Below are 14,562 nucleotides of genomic sequence, written 5' to 3' on the forward strand. Positions count from 1 at the left end.
AAGTCTTTGTATACATACTCCCAGAGCAAGACTTTTCTAAAAAGTCAATAAACAACAGATGGTGGTGAGGATGCAGAGAAAAGGGAATACTCAAACACTGTTAGGGGAATGCACCAGTACAACCTCTATGAAAAACAGTATGGAGATTTCCCAAAGAACCAAAATTAGGCAGCTAGCCAAAGGATAAGAAATCATTATATAAAGAGATAGCTACCACTCATGTCTGTTGCGGCACTATTCACAATAGCAAGACATAGAACCAACTTTAGTGTCCATCAATGGATGACTGCATAAAGAAAATATTATTTTTATACACACACACACACACACACACACAATACTACTCAGCCATAAAAGAAGAATGAAATCATGTCTTTTGCAGCAACGTGGATGGAACTGGAGGACGCTATCTGAAGTGAAACAACTGAGAAACAGAAAATCAAACACCACATATTCACACCTATAAGTAGAAGCCAAACAATGTGTATACGGGGACATGGAGAGTCCCTGGAGGCAGTGGAGACTTTGAAAAGTTGCTAGGGGTCGGGGAGGACGGTAAGGGATAAGAAACTACCTTTTGGGTACTTTGGGTGATGGATACACTAGGTACACTAAAAGCCCAGGCTTCACCAATACACAATATATCCATGTAACAAAACTGCATTTGTACTCCCTAAATCTATAAAAATAAAATATAAGACACTTTTCTAAAAGAACTTTTACAGACACCTAGTTTAAGTAACCACAGTTTAGTTAACTAGGTAGTTTCAATATACTCCTAATTATTACAATTCATGCTAATAGCAAAAATGTAGATGATACATAGAGTTAAAAGTGCATTTCCCCCTCTAAATGTTAGGTCATGATACCAGTATGAAGGCTTCCAAAGGACAATTTTCTCCTATGCTTTATCCTAAATTCAATCTTTTTCTATCAGCTCCTTTGCTTAGAAATACAGGTATTTGGCCGGGCGCAGTGGCTCACGACTGTAATCCCAGCATCTTAGGAGGCCAAGGCGGGCGGATCACAAGGTCAGGAGTTCAAAACCAGCATGACCAACATGGAGAAACCCCATCTCTACTAAAAAATACAAAAATTAGCCAGGCATGGTGGGGCACACCTGTAATCCCAGCTACTCAGGAGACTGAGGCAGGATAATCGCTTGAACCCGGGAGGCGGAGGTTGCAGTGAGCGGAGATCGTGCCGTTGCACTCCAGCCTGGGTGACAGAGCAAGACTCTGTCTCAAAAAAAAAAAAAAATATATATATATATATATATATATATATATACTCATCACATTGTCCTTTGATATCCCATTTTGGAAATTCAATGCTTCTCATTTGGCCTTGTCTTTTAAATCTAGCATTCCTGGACACTCAATATTAATGTCCCCAGTTATAGCTTGTTTCTAAAGCCCATAGAGTTGTTTCAGTTCTTCCTCATCTGGTCTTGTTTTCAGCTTCCTCACATCTTCTGCAACACTGTCAAAATCAGCCTGCAGGGCCAGGTACAGTGGCTCACTACCTATAATCCCAGCACTTTGGGAGGCCGAGGCATTGCTTGAGCCCATGAGTTCAAAATCTGTCTGGGCAACATAGTGAGACCCCATCTCTATAAAAGCCGAGCATGGTGGTGCATTCCTGTAGTCCCAGCTACTCAGGAGGCTGAAGTAGGAGGATCACTTGAGTGCAGGATGTTGAGGCTGCAATGAGCTGTGATTGCACCACTGCACTACAGCCTGGGCAACAGTGAGACCCTGTCTCCAAAAAAAAATCACCTTTCAGGGACATTGTGACGACAGCCAGGCTGCTACTGCTCTCCAGGCTCTCATTAATTTATTTTAGAACAATAATAAATCTCTTACATATTAATGTAAATAATATTTTTATGGAAAATAATTGTTTTCTGAAAAAATCTCGAGAAGGGTAGAATTGTTGTACATTTTTGCAAATCTTTTAAATGTCTGGCTTAATAGAAGACAGATAGAATCTTATAGCTACATTCAACCTATTGTGATGTGTTGTTTTGACTGAAGATCAAAACATAGATATGAAGTTGGAAAAGACAGGAATATTTTACTAGTCATACTATTGTGGATACCTTATACGAGACTATACCCAAACTCAACAAGCTGTAGGTTTCTTAAAGGTTAGTTGCAATGTGAAATCCCAAACTATATGAATAAACTTTTTGTGCCCTCTAACATTAAAATCCATTGGTCTATCTTACACTTTGGATCTTTTATACATGCATGACTTTGTAACATGATGCACTTGTCATTTGGAAACTATTGGTTAGGAGTTAGTGCAGAGCTTCCAAATGTTGACACTTTCATTTATACAATATCAAAATAGTCACAATTATTAATATCACCACTGATTTCATCAGAAAAGCTTTTAATCCAGGAAAACTGTCAATTTCACAGTGACAAATACAAGTTTTCTAAAATCCAGTTTTCACTTAAAAGCTGGAATTTTATCATTGGCAACAAATACTACCAGTTGTTTTCCTTAAAGCAGAAGACGCGTTTCATTTATTTACAAGAAAATGTCTGCCAAATACTGAATAACCATAGTTATCTATCAAGGATTCTTTCAAGTAATGATAGTGCCGCCTGAAAAAAAAGAGGTATGTCAGCTTACAACTCAATTGCACAAGTGCTTTCCTTGAGATAACCATCAAACTTCCATATGCAGCAGAAATGCTTTATGCATACTTATATTTCATCACACAGAATACTAAAAGGTGTGAACTCATGGGATGCAATTCAATAAAATTAATGATTTCTACTTCTTTGTTGAAAACTTTTATTTTTTTTAACTGACAGTGTGTGGAGGTGAGGAATACAGTCATTACTAGCAGTTCAGTGCCACTGCTTTGATTTGTGTTAAGGTGCCAGCAGTTTTACCTACCACTGTTTTTGCAACATCAATACAAAGGTATACATAGTTTTTTTAAGGCAAATAATATAATATTATGAAATGGCTTTGATCTTCTGGATGTCCTGAAAAGGCCTTGCTGCCACCCGCCATGGTCTGAAGACTACACTTTGATAGCTATTGGCAGACAAAACCACAAAGTCCTTTCCCTCCTGTCCAAATCTCCTCACCTTTCTCCAGGCAGAGCTAATCATTCACTGTTCACTGTTCTATGCTCCAAAGCACTTTGTGCATAGCTCTGTTATATTATTTCTCATGTTATGAGTTGTTCACATACCACATCCAAGTGGTAAGAACCAAGCTTGAGTCACTCTATCCCCCAGGGCCCATTATAATATTACCACTAACATCTACCCTGTCAAGTATGAAATCAGTATGTGCTGGCTAAATGAATGAATGAATGAAGAATGTGTGAATTAATTAATTAAAAAACAGTATCTCCTGAAAAGTCAAGGGAATTCTTGAATACAACCCATGAATTCCCACCACCAATATCCACTGTCCATCTAATGCTTTGACTTTCCCAACCACTTTCTGTTTCTCGTCACTAAACAGTAATTCATCCCTATAGGACGAATTGGAAATTGCCAAGTTTTACCAGCGGGGGCCCCATCAGTAAGAAGAATTTCTCCCACTTCACCTCTTATTCCTCAGCCAGGACTAGCAAATTCTGCAGCTACTCTTGATGGGATTAGAATCCACCCTCACTCTTGGAAAGGGATCAAAAGACTAAGACTTGAGACCACTAGCCTTGGGAAGATTTTCAAATTTGGCCAAGGACCATGAAGTTCAAGAGATAAAATAGCATGGGGCTTAGAATGGGGATGAGGTGAGGGAGGAGTAAGGGATGGACGCTCTGGCCAGAAATGTAAAGTCTTTTTTTTTCTTTCTTTCGACAGAGTTTTGCTCCTGTCACCCAGGCCCAGGCTGGAGTGCAATCAATAGCTTGATCTCAACTCACTGCAACCTCTGCCTCCCGGGTTCAAGCGATTCTCCTGCCTCAGCCTCCACTGCCACGCCTGGCTAATTTTTGTATTTTTAGTAGAGACAAGGTTTCACCATGTTGGCCAGGCTGGTCTCAAACTCCTGACCTGAGGTGATCCACCCGCCTCAGTCTCCCAAAGTGCTGGAATTACAGGTGTGAGCCACCGTGCCTGACTATGGAAATGTGAAGTCTTAAAAAATGAACAGGTTTGAGACCTGGAGTTATCCAAGAAAGGTCCCCAGTGAAATACAACATCTCAGCTGAGGCACACAGCAGGCCTAGCCACAGAAAGAGGAGTCATACCTCTAGGCTAGGCAAAACTCAGCCTATCTGACAGACATTCCTGCACCTGTTAGAACCACTCGTCCTCATATCCAAGAAGAAGACCAGCTCTTCTCAGCAGGGGGCAGGAATTCAAAAGATCTTTTCTTCTGGATAAAACTGGCACTGGTTTCAGCTGCCCAAGCAACACTAACACAAATCACTACAGATTCTAAGCTCTAACTTCCTTTTTCTTTTTGAGAGGGGAGTCTTGTTATGTTGCCCAGGCTGGTTTCAAACTCCTGGCTCAAGCAATCCTCCTGCCTCAGCCTCCCAAATAGCTAGGATTGCAGGCTTTTACCACTGCACCCAGCTTCTAAGCTCTGAATTTTGACCAAGCTCACTTCTCTCCCTGAGGTCGCTCATCAAAAATTAATCAGCTGGGAGCAGGGGCTCAAGCCTGTAATTCCAGCATCTTGGGAGGCGGAGATGGGCGGATCATGAGGTCAAGAGATCGAGACTATCCTGGCCAACATGGTGATCCCCTGTCTCTACTAAAAATACAAAAATTAGCTGGGCATGGTGGCACGTGCCTATAGTCCCAGCTACTTGGAAGGCTGAGGCAGGAGAATCGCTTGAACCCGGGAGGTGGAGGTTGCAGTGAGTCAAGACTGCGCCACTGCACTCCAGCCTGGCGACAGAGTGAGACTTCGTCTAAAAAAAAAAAATTAATCCATTGGCCAGCCTTGGTGGCTCATGCCTGTAATTTCAGCACTTTGGGGGCCAAGGTAGGAAGATCACATGAGGCCAAGAGTTCAAAATCAGCCTGGTCCACATAGTGAGATCTCATCTCTACAAAGGAAGAAAAAAAATTTTTTAATTAGCCCAGTGTGCTAGTGTGCACCTGTAGTCCCAGCCACTTGGGAGGCTGAAATGGAGGACTGCTCGAGTCCAGGAGTTTCAGACTGTGTCAGCCATGATCATGACACTGCACTCCAGCCTTGGTGACAAAGCAAGACCCTGTCTCAGCATTAATAATAATAATACGCCAGGCGCAGTGGCTCACCCTTGTAATCTCAGCACTTTGGGAGGCTGAGGCAGGCGGATCACGAGGTCGGGAGTTTGAGACCAGCCTGGCCAACATGGTGAAACCCCGTCTCTACTAAAAATACAAAAAAATTAGCCAGGCATGGTGGCGGGTGCCTGTAATCCCAACTACTCAGGAGGCTGAGGCAGGAGAACCGCTTGAACCCGGGAGGCAGAGGCTGCAGTGAGCCAAGACCGCGTCACTGCACTCCAGCCTGGGCAACAGAGCAAGAATCTGTCTCAATAATAATAATAATAATAATAATAATAATAATAATATAATAATAATAATAATCCACAGCATCAACTATATATACAGGTCCATGTTGAGCAAGGCAATGAGATAACACTTCTGAGTTCCACCAGCAATTCTGACTTTGCACCTCATATGGCCTTACCTCAGTCAGTTTATAACTATAGTTATTTGAAGATATCTGAGGACACAGCTTGTGATTCTCATTTTTCATAGCATTTGATTCCACCTGACACATGATATATTTATTCCTTGGTTTGCTTATCATCTATCTCCCTCCACTAAAAGTAAGGTCCACGAGAGCAGTTGCTTTTTTGCTCACTGCAGTATCCCAAGGGACTCGTACAGTGCCTGACACATACTAGGTATTCAATAGAGAATTTGCTGAATGAATGAATAAATCTTCGCTTTCCCTAATTTGCAAGGTAGGTTTCTCCTCTCTGACTTTTTTTTTTTTTTTTGGAGACAGGGTCTTGCTCTGTCACCCAGATTGAAGTGCAATTGCATGATCATGGTTCACTGCAGCCTCTATCTTTTGAGTTCAAGCAATCCTCCTGCCTTAGCCTCTCATAGTGTTGGAATTACAGGCATGAGCCACTGCGCCCAGCCTTCTATGTGAATTTTAAATGTCAGAATTTTTTTCTAAATTCCGGGTTCTCTTCTTACTATACTCTTTCCTAAAGTGATTTTACCTCTTCTCACACCTTCAGTTACTATTTAAAGAAATTACTATTACCAAGTCCTAAAATTATGTTTCTGGTTCAAGTTTCACTTAGGACCTACAGAAACCCACAGAACCCATCTACCTAGTAGACATCACATGGATGTCTCTCAGGCACTTGAACTAGTTAAGTTCCAATTCTAAATTCATTTTTTCCCTAACATTCCTACTTTTCCAGGTGCTTATGTCAGGCTTGACATCTCACTCTCCTTTACTCCCCACATTTAATCAATCACCAATCCTAATTCAATATTCCTTAACTATTCCAAATCTTATCCTTCACACAGCATGCCTCTCCCAGAGGAGATAATCTAAATACTTAATGACCAATCAGCAGAAATGCTAGCTATAGGTGGTGCTAGTGTATGCTAGCTGAATATCCAACCTAGTCACTCTCTGCTTATAACCTTTCAAAAATTTCTCATTATTCTTAAGATAAAGTTAAAATTTCTTAATGTGGCCTGCAAGGCCCAGAATGATCTGACACCTGCCATCTTTCTGATTTCATCTCCAGTAACTTCTGCTTTTTTTTTTTTTTTCTATAAGTTCATATTAGAAGTGAAACTCCTGACTACTCTGGGCACACTGCTTATGGGGTAGCCCTGCTGCACAAGGAGCAGTAAAAAATAATAAAATTTTTTAATTAAAATTTTTAAAAATAAAAGAGAAGTGAAACTCCTGCTTTTTATGATCCTTCTTTACACACCATTTCTTCCCTCCTCAGCCTTTCCACATAGAGCAGTAGTTCTCAACCCCGGCTGCATGGCAGAATCACTTAAGGAGCTCTTAAATTGCTGATGCCCAGGCCCTACCCCACACCAATTAAATCGGTATCTCTCTGGGTGGGGCCAGGCATAAGCTGGGTTTTTGGGGGTTTTATTTTTTCTTTAATAGAGACACACACAGTAAAGTACATAAGTAAATATACAGACAATTTTAAATATATATTTTTACATTATATAAATTCAACTTTTATGTAATCTATATATTCATGTAACTACCACTGAAATAAAAAATATAGAACATTTCCAGGAAGGCTCCACCCTTCTTGCCCCTTTCCAGTCAATACTACTATGAGTAACCATACCCCATAGTAACCACATTCTGACTTGTATCATCATAGACGAGTTTTACCTGTTTTTGACCCTTATAAAAATGAGGCATGAATATTTTTAAGGTACAGTTACACATAATAAAATGTCCTCATTTTTAATGTACTGTTAAATGTGTTGGACAAACATATACACCTGTGTAACCACCACCCCAAACAAGATGCAGAACCTTTCCATCACCCCAGAATATTCCTACTTGGTCCTTCACTGCCAACCCTCATTCTCCCTCCCCACACAACCACTGATCCAACTTCTATCACTATAAACTAGTTTTGCCTGTTCTAGAATTTCAAATTAAATGGACTCATCAGTATGTACTCTTTTGTGCCTAGCTTCTTTTACTCAGCAAGATTTGAGATTCAACCATGTCGTCACATGAATCAGTAGTTTGTTCCATTTTGCTGCTGAGTAGTATTCCATCGAATGGCTATACCACCACTTGTTTATCCATTCATCAGTTTTTGGCTATTCTACAAATAAAGCTATTCAGCAAACCAACACGGCACATGGATACATATGTAACAAACCTGCACATTGTGCACATGTACCCTAAAACCTAAAGTATAATAATAAAATAAAATAAAAAAAGAAAGCATTTTGCAAAGCATTAAAATTAAAAAAATAAAAAATAAAGCTATTACGAGTATTCATGTACAAGTCTTTGTGTGAACATATGTTTTCATTTTTCTTGAACAAATATCTAGGGTGGAACTGATGCATTTACACAATAAAAGTATGTTTAACATTTCAAGTAACTGCCAAACTGTTTTCTAAAGTAGGCATATCACTTTATACTCCCACCAGTCATGCATGATATGTCCAGGTGCTCCATATACTCCCTTATACGTGGTGATGCTAGACTGCAGCCCAGGTCAAGAACCACGCAGAATTCTTTCTGTATGGAAGGCTCTTACTTCTTTTTTAACCTGTAAATTCTGACTCATGCTGCTGATCTCCACTTAAATATCTTTTCTTCAAAGATCCTGACTCATTCTCCCTCCCAAACTGGCTTAGGCCCACATTATACATTCTCAAAACAACATATATTTTTCATTTACAGCACTTTTCACAATAGTAATTATTTCTGTGATAATTTGCTCAGTGTCTACCTTCTCCACTAAATTGAAAGCTCCATAGTGGCAGGAACCATAGCTGTCTTGTTCATGGCTGAATCCTGGCTGCTAGCACCTAGCTTAGTCCCTAGGACAACAGTTAGACTTCAATGAACATTTGTTGAATGAACAAATAAATGCACAGAAAAACTTGTTGAATTAACAAATTCAAAAAGAGATGAATAAACACCATCCTTTGCTCACAAAAAGTACTAGGAGAATGAGCACAGTACATGAATTACAAAGTAAAATATGGCAAGGGGCAAGAGACCACACCAGCAGGAGTTACCACTGAAAAACAGGTAGAAGAGAACGGGAGAAGAAGGAAGGGCAACCCAAAGAAAGCCCAAAGGCAAGGAGCACAGCATCTCACACAACTTGACTTATTAAAAGATCAGGAAGTCAGGCCAGGAATGGTGGCTTACGCCTGTAATCCCAGCACTTTGGGAGGCCAAGGATCACCTGAGCCTGGGAGTTCAAGACCAGCCTGGGCAATATAGGGAAACTCCATCTCTATAAAAAATACAAAAATAAGCTGGGAGTGGTGGCACACACCTATGGTGCCAGCTACTAGGGAGGCTGGGATGAGAGGATTTCTTGGGCCTAGGAGGTCAAGGCTGCAGTGAGCTGTGAGCATGTCACTGTACTCCAGCCTCAGCAATAGAGCAAGACCCTGTCTCAAAAAAAAAAAAAAAAAAAAAAAAAAAAATCAAGGAGTCAATACCGATCTTGCAAAAACTCCTGGCATAGAATGGGAATAATGGATGTTGAGATCACATATTATACTCAGACTCTAAATGGCAGAATTGAAGGGGATTTGGAGGGCCTCAAGAGCCATTGCTCTTTTAACACCTGGAGAAGAAAATTGAGGCCATAAAATGGGTTGTTTTGCCCTAGGTTGGCCAGCAAAGAAGTGGCAGAACCAGATTAGAAGCCACACTAACTTCCTATACCACGTCCTGTGGCAAGGTTACAGTTGGGTGATCTGGATCAGCCTATGCAACAGGGCTCCCTGGCATTACTAACTCTTACTTTCCAAGGCAACAAAGCAAGGGCTGTGGGGTGAGGAAGCAGGGGTTCCATCAGGGGTTTTTGGTCTATTAATGACAAATACAAGAAACTCTATCTGGGCTTGAACCATTCCCCAAACGGTAAAATAGAACATCCTTGCTTTGCCTTAAATTTTTTAGTGTTCAACCCTCTGAAACAAACTAGCCAAAAACCTCTTTCTCATTAGAACTTAAATATAAAGTTTAAGAATCACTAGAGAAGGAGAACTGAGTCTCTGGTACACCATGCTGGGAGGAGCAAAAAGGGAAAAAGAATATGCTTCTGCTAAACCTAACCATCTGCTAGAAGAGAAGTCTCTGGCTATCTCTCCTCCAGGGTGCACTCAGCTACTCCTTCTTGCGTCCCATTTCTACCTTCCTCCTCCTCTAAGCATTCTTTTCTTCAAATTTTGATCTCACAAGAAGCCTCCTTCCAGAAGAAAATGGCTAATCCCCACAGCTAGTCACCACCAAGCAGGCCTTGACCTCAATAACACAGGCTTCTGATGCAGGAGCTGTCCAACTGTTATGACATCCTTTGCCCACTCCTTGGTTTCCCATAGGGCTTCAGACTCCTGGTAGACAGCCTATTTGCCTGCCCTTTTGTTTCTATGACCTTCCTGACTGAATTGAAAGTGTCTGACTGACTCCCAGATCGGTGTTCACATGCTGGAATACCCATTTCAACACTTATTTAACACTTTCAAGCAGCTTTTGCTGATGACTGAACTAGCTGAACTAGGCAAAGGCACTGGGAAATCAAACAATAACACACGCTTCTCTGGCCTCCAGGATCCCCTTTTTCCCCAATCCCTAATTATTGAAATAGGTATTGAATTGCAGAGGTAGCAAATATGGGTCTTTGAATTCCAACTTTCCTATACATTGACTACTCCTAAGGATTAATGTTCTTACCTGAAAAATCAGTCAAGTCTTTTGAAAAATAGTAAAGCTCTATACAAATGTTAGTTGTTCATCCGTCAGTTTTCTAGTCTCTGCTTAACCTGGAAGACTTTATTTTATTTATTTATTTATTTATTTGTGAGACAGAATCTCACTCTGTCACCCAGGCTGGACTGCAGTGGCAAGATCATGGCTCACTGCAGCTTCCACCTCCCAGGCTCAGCCTCCCAAATAGCTGAGACCACAGGCATGCACCACTGTGCTCGGCTAATTTTTGTATTTTTTGTAGAGATGAGGTTTCACTATGTTGCCCAGTCTGATCTTGAACCCCTGGGCTCAAGCAATCCACCACTTCAGCCTCCCAAAGTGCTGGGATTGTAGGCATGAGCCACTGAGCCTGGCCCTGAAGTCTTACCTTCCCAACAATAGCAAAGAGAGTCTTTGATTCTTCTGGTGTTCCTCTGTGTCTAGCCCAGTGCTGGGCAGCACAATATCTGGTCTAGAGACAACTGAAAGCTGCATACTGATTTTGAAGATTTGCTATCCCAGGTTTGGAGTCCCACATACCACAGGTCTTTATATACTAAAGCTTCCAAGAAGAAAGACAGCCCCAGAAGAATTAAATCAACACATACTTGTTCAAAAGCTACCCCAAATTATCTGACTGGCGCCTGACCCAAACGTTCTTGTGCCCTAGCCAGCACTCATCAGGGTCTGAGATAGCCAAAAAAATAATTACAGACAACTCAAATGGCTTTCTGCTGGGAAAAGTTTTCTGAAAGTGTTGGAGTGGGCACCCAAGGACTTGCCCAGATAAAGGATAACGCCTAGGGCGCATGTCCAACCTATCAGTGGACCCTCTAAGATTATACCCTTCTGGGTTCAATCAGTAAGGCTGGTTCCCAACAATCAGTCCCAATCACAGCGGCTCTAAGAGCACAGTGATAAAAGCCTTGAAAATATAAACACTGAGGAACTAGGCACACCACTGCATGGGGTAAAAACAATGTGGATTCCAGTTTCCATAGTAATAAGAGGACAGACTCAAACCTCCCAGGCCTCTTGCTGGCTGGTTAAAAGAGAACACATTCCTGGGCTCCAAAAGAGGCATGAACTAGGAAAGAGCTTCTCATTATCTTTCTGCCCCATATAACCCTCTACTCGGACAATAAAAGAAAGATAACTGGCCCCTCTCTGTCTTTTCTTGGGAGAAGATAACCAACAGCATCTACTAAACAACATTGCAGTCAAGATGGTCATTCTAGGAACCAGGTTCTGACTCTCTTCCTGCTCCTGCAGCTGAAGAGCAGCCCTTCCTTACAGGACGCCTTTCTCAGCTGGGGTAGCACAGTGTCCTCCCTGAAAGGAGACTATCCAGAATGAAGTCTGCCTGAGTCTCCTGGCAGCCCAGGCTCCATAGCCCTGCTCCCTCCTCTGCACAAGCCTGATCTGATTTCTGAGGGCGATACCTCTATGCCAAAGCAGTTCAGGCTTCTACATCTCTTGCCTGGGTTACAACAGTTTCCTCACTATTCTCCCTGTCTCTGTTCTAGTTTCTTTCAAACTCATCCTCTACCAAGCAGTGAGTACAATTGTTCTAAAATTCAAATCTGGGCCAGGCACAGTGGCTCATGCCTGTAATCCCAATACTTTGAGAGACTGAGGTGGGAGGATCACTTGAGCCAGGAGTTCAAGATCAGCCTGGGCAACAAAGCAAGATGCTGTCTCTACAAAATAAAAATTTAAAAATTAGCTGGGTATGTGTCATGCACTTGTAGTCCCAGCTGCTCAGGAGGCTGAGGCAGGAGGATCCCTTGAGCCCAGGAGTTTGAAGTTGCAGTAAACTATGATCGTACCACTGCACTCCAGCCCAGGTGACAGAGTGAGACCTTGTCTCAAAAAAATAAAATAAAATTCAAATCTGACTAGATAGCCCTCCTGAATAAAATCCTTCACAGGCCCACACAAAAACCTGTACATAAATGTTCACAGAAGCTTTATTTGTAATACCCAAAACTGGAAGCAGCCCATATATTCTTCAACAAGTGAACGGTTAAACTCCAGTACTTATGTACAATGGTACATGACTTAGCAATAAAAAGGAATGCTCAGCCAGGCGTGGTGGCTCATGCCTATAATCCCAGCACTTTGGGAGGCCGAGGCGGGCAGATCTTGAGGTCAGGAGTTCAAGACCAGCCTGACCAACATGGTGAAACTCCGTCTCTACTAAAAATACAAAAATTAGCTGGGCGTGGTGGTGCATGTCTGTAATCCCAGCTACTCAGGAGGCTGAGGCAGGAGAATCACTTGAACCCGGGAGGTGGAGGTTGCAGTGAGCCAAGATCGCACCACTCCACTCCAGCCTGGGCAACAGAGCAAGACTGTCTCAAAAAAAAAAAAAATGAATGACCTATTGATACACACAACTTGGATGACTTTCCAAGGAACTGAACTGAGAAAAGAAAAAAAAGAAAGAAGCCAATTCCAAAAGGTTATATACTCTGTGATTCCATTTATGTAACATTTTTGAAAGGATAAAATTCTAGAAATGGAAGGCAGAGAGAGGTTAGGAATGAGGAATGGGGTTGAAAGGAGATGGGAGTGGTTATAAAAGAACAGGAAGGATCTTTGTAGTGTTGGAATAGAACTTCATATACATAGATGAGTACAAGTAAAACTGGGAAATCTGAACAAGATTGGTGGATTTTATCAATGCCAATGTCAATATCCTGGACATGATATACTACAGCTTGTCCAAAATGTTACCATGGAGGAAACTGCAAAGTTTTCCAGTGATCTCTCCATATTATTTCTTAGGACTCCATGTAAATCTACAATCATCTCAATAAAAATTTTAATTTAAAAAATCCTTCACAGGGTTCCCAAACTCCCTTAACAGTGATGCCTAACTTTTTTCAGTGAGGAATTCCAAAGAGCTCCATGTAATGATAGGTGTGCTTTTACTAACCACTGGTTGAAAAATGACTGAAGAAATAATATGGATTCATGAGACACCCCTCAAGGACCCCTTTCAGGGATTCAACTCCCCAAGACTGTGAATGCTTGGCCGTTGTAATGAATATAATTTAGAAAAGCATACAAGACTTTTTCAAGAGGCTGTCTCTATAGCATTTTCTAGCCTTATCTCCCGCCACTCACCAGCTCACATATACCCTACACTCCCACCATACTAAATTACTTTCAGTTCCATAAATATGCAAGGCTCACTTTGTGGCTTTGTACATGATGCTCCCTCTGCCTGCAATATCCTTGCCCCATTCTGCACCTCACTAATTCATACTCAGGTTTAAAGATTCTACTCAGGCTTTTTCTAATTTCTCTAGGAGCCTTCTCTATACTGACCCCCGGGATTTGATTAGGAGTCCCTCTTCTGTGCTCTTACAGTCCCTGTGCTTCTCTTTATCACACTTTGGACCAATTACTTAAATTCTCTATGCCTACATTTCTATCTGTAAAATAAGGAGAAAACAGTATCTACCTCATAGGGTTGTGAGAATTAAATGAGTTAATACATATAAAGTACTTCAAATACAGCATGGCACATAGTAAGCGCTCAATTATTACCATGTTATTTTTGTTGTAATTGTCTAACTAGTACACTGAAATATCTAAGCAGAAATTGGTATTTGCATTTGTGTCTAGTCTGGCATATAGTAGATGCTTGTAAATGTTTGAGAAGAGAATTAAGGGATCTAAGGTTGGGGCAGGAAGGTACAATCTAAATTAATAGTAGAACTGGAGATTTAGAGGATTGGGAATAACTGCTAAGAGCAGGAGGTGAGTACAGGTTGGAACTAGGAATAAGATAGACATATTTAGAAGATAAGTTAAAAAGACCCAGACTATTATAGATTGAGAAGTTGGATGAATAAGCACAACTGAGACCTGCTAAATTATACATATCTTCTAAACTGGCTCACGTACGGCTCCTTTGATTTGTCATCATAATTTGTTATTGTAGAGCTAGAAAAGTTGTCTAACCTTTTGGGGGCACTATTTTTTCATCTGTAAAATATGGCATAATAATGTATTTTTCTAAATAAGTAAGATTATGCAAGCAAACTACATAGCCTATAGATTCAAGTAAAACTAGCTTGTTCTTAATAAATATTAGGTTCT

The 14,562-nt window shown here is 41.1% G+C and overlaps 1 protein-coding gene and 1 pseudogene across 8 annotated transcripts in view; both read right to left on the bottom strand.

Annotated features, from left to right (window-relative positions):
* STIM1 (stromal interaction molecule 1) overlaps positions 1 to 14,562 on the bottom strand; it is a 230,750-nt gene that overhangs the window by 121,288 nt on the left and 94,900 nt on the right. The gene's annotated exons all lie outside the window — the stretch shown is intronic.
* Positions 920 to 10,944, bottom strand: LOC116477199 (acyl-CoA-binding domain-containing protein 7-like; annotated as a pseudogene).

Source organism: Hylobates moloch, unplaced genomic scaffold (genome assembly GCF_009828535.3).
Source record: "Hylobates moloch isolate HMO894 unplaced genomic scaffold, HMol_V3 SCAFFOLD_11, whole genome shotgun sequence".
Classification (NCBI taxonomy): domain Eukaryota; kingdom Metazoa; phylum Chordata; class Mammalia; order Primates; family Hylobatidae; genus Hylobates; species Hylobates moloch.